The 12,251-nt window shown below is 42.5% G+C and overlaps 1 long non-coding RNA gene across 1 annotated transcript; it reads left to right on the forward strand.

Annotated features, from left to right (window-relative positions):
- Positions 1 to 2,751: 2,751 nt before the first annotated feature.
- LOC146351984 (uncharacterized) lies at positions 2,752 to 11,871 on the forward strand. The gene is made up of 3 exons (XR_014787517.1): positions 2,752 to 2,950; positions 8,123 to 8,307; positions 10,386 to 11,871. It is a non-coding gene; the product is annotated as an uncharacterized LOC146351984 (long non-coding RNA).
- Positions 11,872 to 12,251: the final 380 nt, after the last annotated feature.

Genomic DNA, 12,251 nt, shown 5'->3' on the forward strand with positions numbered 1-12,251 from the left:
GAAGTCTCATCTATAGCAGCTATGTGGGTGAGCAACCCTATCACGTAGGAAAATGATTAACACAGAAAATAAATAGGATAGAACTAAAAGATCACCAATGACAAACTAACTAGGGGTAAATACAAGTTATGGATGTATCAGATATCCTCTTGTCTCAAATTCACTTCAAAAGGATCACATTTGATGTGGCTGAACAAATTACTGGGGAGAAAACACCCGCTGAATATTTGTATTGTTTTTATTAGGGATGCTTGAGGATTTTGTTCTTTACGAATTCCCAGATATAAACTGTCCGGGTGTGCACCTCTTAGATTTTGGTGTGGATTGGAATGTAATTATCTTTCGGATTTTGCATTACTCCGAATTTTGCGACGCAGTCCTTTCCTATAAAAACGTACCAAAATGCATATTACAATGCATATGTTAGGATAAAATGCATTTAGAAATGTGTTCTTTGAGAGAAAGTATATTCAAAAATGCATCGTTAAATACAAAGTTTTGTAAAGATTGAACACACACACACCACAAATTAATGCAGAAACAGGACAGAACAGACTTATGAATGAACACATGTGAAACTGTTATGGGCTGGAAATAGAATCCAAACTAGTTTGTTGGTGTTCTGCATGTCTTTTTTCCCTGGCTGCTGCTGCTTCTCAGCACTGTTTTTGTTATTTTTTGGCACTCAGACCCTCAGTTCTTTAACTCTCCTGACTGTGGCAAGCCATGTGATTTATCTGTGACATCATCATGTTAGATGTAATAGTGTGCACATGGGTAAAATGGCACTGTGGGCAAATGAGAAGAGCAGACCAGTCAGGGTGGCTTAGATGGCATTAAGGGCATTGCTAGGCACGTAAAAGATTCGGGGTCCAGAGCCATAAGGACCCCAATCCACATAAAAATCATGTATGCTAATTTATATCTATATGGGCGAATTTAGAAATAATTACTAGGATTTATTTAATTTTTGCAGAAGGCAAAGCTAGCCAATTAACTTTCCATCCAAATCACACCAAATAAAGTTCTTCAATTTGCACCCCACTTCATCCTAAATCAATAGTTCCTTTACAATACAATACAGTGGTTCCTTTACAATTACAGTAACTTTAGTAGTTCCTCTTCAATTACAATTAATTGGCTGTAAACAGGTGTGAAAAATGCACAAAAAAGTGGTTAGTTAGTTTTTTCCTGAGCCCTTTCAAACACGCACACCCCAGCCTGCAATTAAGCTTAGGAAAAAAAGCTTCCATTGCCCCTAATGGAAGGGGTTGGGGTTTTTTACAGCTTAATTGCTATGTGGAGAGGGGGAATTGGGGGGGGGATGTTACAGAATGTGGGTAGGGTAGAGTAGGATTAACCCTTCTTTCCCCAGCTGGATTCCTGCTTGAAAGTTGCCCCTTTCATGGCAATTAAGTGGGGGGGGGAGCCTTTCATTAGCACCAATGGATGCTCATGGCTCTGGGTGAAAGATCCAGGGCCCTAGGAAATAGGCCTAGTGATATTAAAAGGGGATTAGACAAATCCACAGAGGATGGTCTATCAAGTATAGCATTCTTTGCCTAAACACCGGTTGCTGGGCAGTGCTAGCGAGGGAGTGTGATTGCCTTCCAGAGACCTCTGGTAGGACACTGTAGCACATTCCTTCCTCCGCTTCTGCAAACCCCTTGCATTAATGTTTTTCAGGGAAAGCAACGGTCTAGAATTCATCTCATTCCTATTGGTCCCGCTATGCTTATATAGGAATTCATGAGATGGGGCCAAAATAGGTTGAGAATCCAGATCTAGTTAGACAAAGCTCAATGGTTCATGCACTTTGGACAGTTAAATAAGAAGCATTATAGCCGAGCAAACCACTCTTCACCTGGGATCCAGTGGAAGATAACTCACTTTAGTAGACACAATTCAGCAAAAAATGTTCTTACTGTGGCTCCTATACACACTTACTTGACAGTAAGTCCCATTCAACTCAGTGGAATGTATTCTCAAATAAACATGCCTAGGATTGGGCTGCACATCCCATTCTAAAAATGAAATGAGGTATAGTCTTGCCTAACTTAACTCCCAAGGATTTCAGTGGAACCTGAGTCCTCAGGATGGAGATGGAAAACCTGTTTTTGGACTGTACCATTTTACCATGTGGGTGGAAACTTGCATATTTGAATGCTTTTCCAGTAAAATGTTTCCTGCATGTAACAAATTTGCATGCCATGTAAGATGGACTGGAATAATGCTTCTCTCTACATGCTACTTTTCTATGAAAAGTATTCAGTCCTGTGAGCCCCTACCTGCCGTCTGAAATGGTACAGTCCAGACACAGGCTACCATCTCATCTGCTGTGTCAGAGAACAAGGCCTCTGCAATTACCAGCTTTTGCTGGATTGCTGCTCTTTCTATTCAGATACTCTTCAACAGTGCAATCCTATATATGTCTACTTAGAAGTAAGCCCCACTGAGTCCAATGGGATTTACTCTCAAGTGTGTATAGGGCTGCAGCCTTAATCTCTTTTTATTTGGTGTGAGACAATTCCCTTCCATTAGCTCCTTATTTTTCATTCCCATTCCCTTGTCGTTCTAACTCTGTCCCAAGTGAAGAGGGAAAATAATGTGGCGGGGGGGTGGCTTCCTGTGTCTAGCCAACAGCCTTCAGTCATGTGGAGAACCAAGAGCCATCCCACATGGATCAATATTTTAATGTGACTTATCAGACTGGCTTGTTTACTTAAAAACTCTGAATCCCATAAAGGCCAAGGGGCAGTCAGTTTTGGAAACAGACGCTCTGAATGCCTACCGTAATACTGTAAATGCATTGAAAGAAAAACATAAAGCTAAGATTATCAGAGGCAGAATCTCATGTTCAGCGCTTGAGAGAAAAGGCAAAAGTGAAGGAACTTCAGAGTATGACTAAGAACATGACAAATTTAGGATCGTGCTGCAGTTAACTGGGATGGTAAGTGATTTCAATGGGTATGTTTCATTAAAAAGGAATAAGAGAGTAAAGTTGATAGACAATTTGTTCTGCAAGATAAGTGCTATTAGTGACAATAATACTCATATCCTCAAGTATTTTTCCAAGCTTTTCCATGGATTTTCTGTAAACTGTGTTACTAGGCTGATTTGAGGAAAAACACAGCTCATTCCAGTAGTCCGTTTGCGTGTGCAGAGGAATGCCAGAGCTGCAAATTCATGCAGGATTGTGGCTCCTCACTCATGTATGAAACCGGAAAATGTCAAGTTGCGATTTCCCAGTTCATGTAAGAAGGTGGGATTCTGCATGAGTTCACAGTACCTTTTCTCCCCTCAAGCTGACTGCCAGTACATTGTATGAACTAACTCTGAATGTGCAGTTCTGGGAAAATAATGCATTACTGCTTTTAACTCCAGGAGACCTTGAGAATAAAGCTAATTGCTAATTGACAAGATGATGATGATGATAAGCATGATTAGAGGTTTTTTTTTTTCAGGGAGTATATTAGATTTGTATCAACAACAACAGCTTTTTCAAATGTTTTCTTCTTGTATAGCACAGCTATACAAATGGCTTTCATTGATATTTTTTCTTTGCTGGTTGCAGTAATAACTTCCATGTTGCTCCCACACCATTGTTTCAGTAAAAAATCCACCACAGGTGTAAGCCAGAAGCATGAGGGACAGGGACCTTTTTGTTGCCATGGGGCTACCAACAGCAATTTGCAGACCTCTACTTCCTTGTGCTTGCGAGTGGAACCCTCTTGTCACTTCCACATCTAATAAACATGCAGTTCTGAAAGAATGCCAAGCCCTAGGAGCCAATATTCCTCAGTCTTTCATTTTCAGCTTCCCCCTGAGTTATTGCTACACAACAGCTGGCCCTTGATAAGAATGCAAGGGAAGGGAGTTGAGATCAATTCCTCCGGTGGGCTCTGCCATGTTGCTGGTCTATTTTCTCCCCCTTTCGCTTTTTCACTAAGATGAAAACACAGTGCTCCATTGCGTATTCTCCACTTTTACCTATTAAACAGGGACCTTATATATTTCCTCACCGTGTGTACTGTTTACTAGCGTGTACTGAACTTGTACTCCAGCTCACCTGTCAAATGGCCTTATTTGGCAGGCTCAATGCAGCCTACTTTATTACTGGGAACTCAATGTCCTACCTTTGCTATGCTGTGAAATTCCAAATTGTCTCACCAGAGTGGCTTCCAAACTTTCAGCTCTTAGTAAACAAACTCTTTCCCCCTTGAATTGTCTTCCTAGGAACCTTTGCACATCTGCCACAGAACTCCCTAGCATTTGCAGAGGATTCTGGAGTTTATTTGAGACAACACAGGATACCTACCAGACAATATGCCTCACTATGCTGCATGAACTGAGCTTGTACCCTAGTGTGCATCTGAGAATTCTTTGCAATGTACATTGCAGTGGATGACTGCATAGGGTGGCCATGTGTCCTCTTTTGCACAGGACAGTGAAGGGCTGCCAGAAGGCTGTCCACGATTTCAAAGGCATCCTCTATTTGAAAGACTGGTCTTTCCATTCTAAGTCTGGTCTAAAGTTAAAGAACCCTAAGAAGGGAGAACCCAGGGGCCTTGAAATTACCCACCCAGAGTTAGCACCTGGACAGCAGGCTGAGTGCAGCATACAAGTCACCTGGTGACAGTCTTCCACACTATGGTGAGATGCACCGTATTTCTATTTAAGTTATAATAATTATTTCTAAACGTGCATCTATATAAATAAGCATAGGCAAATTTTATGCAAATTAGTGTCCTCTTTTGTGTGTGTGTGTGTGTGTGATGTTACCTCTTTTTTGGCAATTCATAAGTAGCCACTCCACCACTGTTACCAAGCTTACACCTGCCTCTGAAGAAAGCTTGACTGATTTTCTCATCAAGGAAGCCCTAGAAAGCTTCTAAGGAACCACAGGACTCCTAGGACCATTTGGTGGGAGGGGAAAAAACTGTCCATGGGCCTCTTAACACATGAGTTGTTTAAGTGTATCCCTAAAAACTGTCAAGTGCGAATGTGGCAGTCACATGTTGGCAAAAGTGTATTGTACAGGTAGACTCATTAGAGAGTTGGCACTTACTAGAGAGCTGGAATGGTTGTGGCTCCCTCTGAAATGCATTCAGTAGTAAACCAGGGTTTGCGCTGTATAATATACGACAAGGCCATTTGTGGGGTGGGGGAAGATGTTGGCCACATCTAGACAGTGAAATCCTAGTTTAATAAGCCAGGACATATATGAGATTCGTGCATCCCCACATCACCTTTTGCTTCCACTTCTCCCTTCACATGAGTAGGGAAACAAAGAAGCCATGGTTAACTATTGCTACCCATTCTGTCCTATCTGGGAAACTGTGATTAATGGTTTCCACATAAGTCAGGATTCAGAAGCCAACTTTAAACCATGGCTTCATATCCTGGCTTGTTTGGAAGCCATTAACCATAGTTTCCCAGTTCAGAGATAATGGGAAGACATGGTTAAGAGCTTCCTGGCTTTTTTGCAAAGGGGCTGTGTATCAGTGCACAAACCTCAGGCATATCCTGGCTAATTAAGCCAGGGTTTGATCATCCAAACCAGGCCATCATGTGGCAGCAAATACACGTGTACACATTCATGTCATCTGAATGAGGAAAAAAATTTATTTCCGGATTGTTGTAAATGAGGGTCAAGACAGCTTCACTAGTTGTGAGTGGGTGTATGGAGGCGAGGGAAATAAGCTCCTGGGTGTTGTTCGTATACAGAGGGGAGACGTATGTCTGAACAGACAAGATCAGCACACGGCTGCAAATATGGTCACGATTCTCCATGATTTCCACAGATTTCTCTTCACTAGATGTATTTTCCTTTTGCATATTAAATTTAAGATTGTTCCTTCCCTTCAGTGGTATTAATTCTCTAATTCCTACTTATATTTCATCACTGGATTCTCCTTGATCTGTTTATTCTTCTGGTTCTTTGTTGCTCATTAAAACCTGTTATCTCTTCCTCCATTTCATATCTTTTAACTTTTTCTCTTATTGCTTCTTATCTCTTCAGTTCTTTACTCACTTATATCTATTTAATTGATCCTCTTAAAAAAAATGCCGTAAGACTCATTTGTTTCAGAGGCCAATTCATTTTGCCTTCTCTTCCTCTAGTTCTTAGTTTTTTGTAAACATTTTTAATGTTATTTCTGTTTAAATTAGATTATGAGCTCATTGAGCTGGGCCTGTCTTGTTAGATGTGCTGTACGGCACCTAGGCTTTTTTTAAGGAATCACAGAAATAATAGTAGTAATAATAATAACAACAACGACAACAACAATCCGAAGCACCATGATTGGCAATTTTTCAGACATGCATCTTCCCTGCAAATGTTTAAAGTGTTTGCTCCTGGGGCACAAGGTTTTTCCCCCCTTAATACCTCCAGGGAAGGAAATTCCAAAATGTCCCAATTAGATTTGCCTGCCCACCCAGGATATCCATTCCATACAAGCCAGGGCAGGGGAACCGAATGTCCATCCCTTTTGCTCAGCCTTTGGTAATGGATGTCTATGGATAGGACAGGAGCCATTATGATAATGCCACTGCCCCAAACCTCAGTACTTTATGCATTCCTGCACCTCTCCTATTTGGGCTTCCAGTCCATGTCCAGAGGGGTGTTCTTTGCATACTGTTCTGGTGACTGGGTGACAAGCATCTTTTCAGATGTTCTGTCAAGGCCCTGCCTTTGGCTTCTCCTTCTCCTTCAACTCCTAACAGCCTTTCCAGATAGCTTTGGCCATGCAGGCTGGGAATTATGGGAGTTGCAATCCCAACACATCTGGAGGGCAGCAAGTTGGGGAAGTCTGCTCTGGTCTGCAGTCCCAGGCAGAGGTCTTTAACATTTGTTATCTGATCCCTTTAACTGGAGATGCCTGGAATTGAACTTGGGAGCTTCTGTATGCAAAGCATATGCTCCACCACTGAGCTATGACACTGCTCCCAGAACGTTGACACTGCCCTTTTGCCTGTATAAACAATTTATTAATTTGTTTATTTACTTGTGTCACCTATATATTGCTGAATATAATAAAATCCTTCAGTGGTTCACAATAAATAGTAGCACAGCCTTCCTCAACCTGGGGGTATTCCAGACATATCGGACTGCAACTCCTTTCATTCCCAGCCATAGCATGGCCTTGTGTCCTCTTTTACAGAGTACAGTCCTCAATTTGAAGGTGTCCTCTATCTGAAGAGGTGCCCTGTCCAATTCCAGTTAAAGATCAAGAACTATAGGATCTGTTGCCCATCAAGAGTGAGCACCTGGGCAGCAGGCTGAACAGGAAGACACACCGGTCACCTGGTCACAGTCTTCCACACTATAGTGAGATGTGCTGTATTTCTATTTAATTAATAATTATTTTTAAATCTGGATCTATACATATAAATTACCATATTGCAAATGATTGTCTTCTTCTTCTTCTTGTGATGCATGTTGTCTTTTTTTGCAATTCATAACTGGCCACCCTACCCAGCCAGCATGACCAAGGATGGGAATTTCAGTCCAACACATCTGGAGGGCACCAGGTTGGGGAAGGCTGTACTACCTTCACTGAGGCAAACCTCTGGTTGGACTGGGACAATCACCATCAGAATGAGTTTGTAATACAAAGAATGTCCACTCTCACATTTGACCAAACTGAATGTCTTTCCTATTTCTCCTCTTGAGACAAGCTGTGTTCAATTATCTTTCTTTCACAGGCATTGCACTGAAAAACAGAACCCCTACCCCCTACCCCAATTGCATTCTGCAGGCTAAACATGCTACATAAGAAGATAACATTACTTTTCCCTTTCCTGACAAGTTTCTCTGTTTCATTTCTCAAATGTGGGCAAAGCATCTCTTTTTATTGTTTTTCTTCATTAAGGAAGGAGTGAAAAGTGAGCACTTAGTAAAATGAAATGCTGGTTCCTACTGGAAACTAATCATTTTGCAAAATGGCCTACACCCACAATGCCACTTTAATCAGGCTGGTTAAAGCTTGCTCTCGCTCTCTGTTTCAAAAGGGCTTTTGAAATTACAATGAAAAGCAAAAGGGAGGAGGGAGGGAGAGACCCTTACCCTAAAATTCTTATCTCCAATCTTTTGAATTTATTTTCTTTCTCTTTGCAACAGTGTACATTAAGAACCAAAGCTTGACTGGTCTATGAGATCCATCAAGCCAAACTAGAAAGCCAAGAGGAACCCTTCCATGCACCTACAAGTTCACAAATCGCATTGACATTGGTATGAAGATTCAACACCCCATAATCAGCTCCATTATCATCTCCAAAGAAAAAAACAAACAGCTCCACCTCGAGGTAACATAATTATAAAAGGTGATACTCGCCTAAGCTATGCCACATGGTAATATACATGGTGTTTCTCCCACCTTCTCTCCACCCCAAAACTGGCAGGAAGAGAAGGAACACTGTACCCCATCATGGAACCAAAACTCTGCATATGTCAGATACAGCAGCGCAACGCTCAGCATTTGCTGCACCAATGGAGCGTTTAAGATATGGTGCAAAGACCAATGCTATGCCCAGTCAGCGTCACAGCCTAGGGAAGAGCTATGGGTGAAATAATCTGGCCCTGACTGCCCACTGCAGTTCTGCCATGTTATGGTGAACTAAGAAAGGCTTTGGACTACACTGGTTCCACGTGCAGCCAATATTTCACTGCTTCAACCAGTAAAGCCATATGAAGTCAGGTCACCAGTGCCAAAAAAAACGCGCTGGTTGCTCCACCCACTCACCAGATTTCCATCCTGCTGAGCCTCAGGCCCTCCAGGCTCCACCCTGGATCTGCTCCCAGGTCCTACTCCATTGGGACAGCATTTTTAAAAACGTCAGTAGTTGACAATCCGGTCCGTGTGAGATTTGCGGCAGGAGCTGTCCTTCTGGACCTTCACTTTGGGAACCAGGGACTTGAGGATAGTTCCCCCAAAGTGCTTTTAAGTGTCACTGGAAGTAAGTATTGTGCAGAATCTACACTATAGATAGAGGCACCAGGTTCAACCTGCTACATTGCTAGTTAAGGAACAACCGTTAAAGTCAGGGGATAGAACTGTGTAGAGTGTTGTGCCTGTTGGGATATGAGCCACATGTATGGGATCTAGGCCAGGAAAGTTAAGTCTTGGCTAACCAGTTTGAGGTCTGAACCAAAAGCAAGGCTTGACTGAACAGGAGCACTTCACACTGCAATATTTTATCGCAGATCCCACTTCTCTCCCCCCTGTTGCCCAAATGGAATATTATCCATCTTGGTAGTATTGAGATAATTGGGCAGATATAATAGGAGATTATAGTGATGGTGGGAAAAGGGGGTATTGTTAGCTGTATTACTGCAGTTTAATAAGTGAGCTGTGACTATTTTAGCTTATAACTGGAAGCATAATAAAAAACGTTAGAGGAAAAGAGAGTTGGCTGAGGAACACTGTTGACCAGCTGCCGGGATGCTGAAGTCAGTACAGCCAGGGCAGCCAAACTGGTCCTGAACAAGCCTTATTTATGGATCAAGGTTGAAGAGGCACTGCTGATACTGAGTTTATCATCTGCTGACCCTACCAGATCTTTAGTCTGATTTTGTAAACAGCTGCTCCTCATATTCACCAATGCTGGATCCAGGTTTTTGTGGGTCCTTAGGCAAAGCATCCTCAATGGCCCCCTCCCTCGGTGAGTCTGCCTTTCACTGCCATTGTCACTAGCTGCTAATTGCTCCTCATTCTCTTTTTCATCATTACTACCACTTGCTTGCTTGACAGGCAGACAGCCAGTGAGCAAGTAGGCAGGGGCATCTACTGCTCCTTCTCACCACCATCACCATTGTCTTGGGCAGAGCAGCAAGACAGATAACACAAAGTACTAATTCACACAGCACATAGTCAAACTATGGAATTCACTAACAGAAGATGTAGTGATGACCACCAATTTGGTTGGCTTTAAAGGGGGGTTAGACAAATTCCTGGAGGAGGCTATCAATGGCTACTAGGCCTGATGGCTCCATGCTACCTCCAGTATCAGAGGCAGGATGCCTATGTACATCAGTTGCTGAGGAACATGGGTGGGAGGGTGCTGTTGAGCTCATGTCCTGCTTGTGGGTTCCTGGTCGACAGCTAGTTGGCCGCTGCGTGAACAGAATGCTGGACTAGATGGAACCTGATAGTCTGATCCAGCAGGGCTCTTCTTATATTCTTAAGAGGCAGGCGAACAAGCAGGTTGTCATGGAGGATCAGTTCCAGCAGGCTTTTGTCAGTGGGCCCCTGCTGGGGTGTTGAGTGTCGGCAGGTGCCTGACCATGCCTACCTTTGATGCCAGTCCCGATATTCACCATTTTGCCAAGTTTTCTTTTTTAATTGCGTATCCAATTTTTTAAAAATCTATTCTGTTTATTGCAGGTATCCTTGGATGTAATTCCATAAATCTAGAGCTGTGTATGTTTTCATCTCTCCAAGACCTTTTTCCTGCTGGAGCTGTGGAGTGTGACAATGGTGTTTGTATCCAATCTGTCAAACGCCATTATCACACTAAATAGCTACTGTTAAGTAAGCCATCAGTTCAGCAAAAAAGGAAGAGAATTGTTTGAGTAGTATCTTTTCTGTCAAAGATGCAGGAATCCAACAGTAGCATGTCATGACAATTCCTTGCTTTGCAATGCTGAAAATGTCATGCAATAAATGATATCCTCTGTTTCCTAAAAAGTACACACTGTGATCCCGCTTATTTTACTTAGATGTGCATGGCTCATGCTTGTGTCCATGGACTGCAGTGATATTTTAGTGATCAAGCATAAGTGATCATGTATGTCAATTCCTACATTATAACAAATGGCCTACACAACTGTCTTTCTCCCCACCACCTCACAAAGCAACATTATAAGTATTACATTTATTTTTTTAAAAAATAGTTACAGCTATTTCAGTCCAGGAAACAAGTTCTGTTGTTTTATGGACTTTTGACGAATGAAGAAGTGAGGCATAATTCCATTTTTGGCTTCGGTTGTTCATATCTCAGCCGCTCATGCATTCATCATTTAGCCAAATGTGGAGCAGAATTACTGCCAACTTGTCATGATGTCTGGGGTTTGGCAGAAAAGCAACCCAGGTCCATTTCCATAATTAATATATAAATATTCCATAGGTGTGTATTAGGGAAGGGCGAACCCCCGACATCTGGTCTGGGGGGGGGGCGGTCTGCTGCTGGGAAATATGGCCCACTTAGGGCCCTGCAGATTTTCCTAGGGCCCTGCTGAATCTGCCATAGTTTGCGGGGTGGCTCTCCAGATGTCTAAAAGGCACGGCAGGCTAATGGTGGTGAGTAGTTTATGGCATTTGCAGCTGTAAAGCACTTCCTTCTATGTAAATTGCAGCCTTTTATGCTTAAACTATGCAATCTACAGCCATAATTTTCCAGTGATAGGGTAATGGCAGCCACCATTAGCTTATCGCACCTTTTAGACAGCTGGAGAGCTGTCCCGTGAACTATGGCAGAAGCATAAGGTAAGGGGGTGCCAGTCACTGCAGATTCCAGAAGTCGCATTCTTGGGAATCCATCCTCATTGAAGTTTGCGGTGGATTTCTGCAGCATCCCTAGTGTGTATATCTCATCAAAATCAATTGGAAGAATGTGGAGTGGGGTGCATAAATGCATACACATTCAGATGCCAAAGAGAGAGACTGAAGTTACTGCTCCTTTGCCGTAAAGCATCCGTCTCCATCACTACTACTTGATAGATAATGAAAGAAGAACCAAGGGAATCAGAGCTGTTTTACACAATATGAAGCAGTAAAACCAGGTTTACCACTGAGGGTACACTAAACAGCGCGAGTACCCAGTCCAGATTATCTAATTAATGTACACGTATGATAAACACAAATTTGTCACATTCAACTGTATTTGTTTTTAGTTTTTAGATGAACTGTTAAACATCATAGGTGGATACCTAAAAAGACATTGTGTGGATCAATCAGCCTCTCAAGGTAGATCTCAGAAGATTGGATCCAGATTGAAGATGGATCAACGTGCCCTGGGAAGTGGAATTCTCCATGCAGGCCCTATAACACCCTGAAATGTTACATAGAGGGGCTGTTCACACAACATGCTAACCCACACTCAGTAGTTGAGTATGGGTTGTTGTTGAATTGTGGTTACTTGTTGAACAGTGGGTTAGCGTACTGTCTGAACCCAGGACATTTTCTGCAGGGTGGCTTGTTAACCATGCAGTATGGCTTGTTAACCACCCTGAACAACCCAAAAACAAACCA

The sequence above is a fragment of the Heloderma suspectum genome, chromosome 2 (genome assembly GCF_057233095.1).
Source record: "Heloderma suspectum isolate Gila_16-S chromosome 2, 16-S_ref, whole genome shotgun sequence".
Classification (NCBI taxonomy): Eukaryota; Metazoa; Chordata; class Lepidosauria; order Squamata; family Helodermatidae; genus Heloderma; species Heloderma suspectum.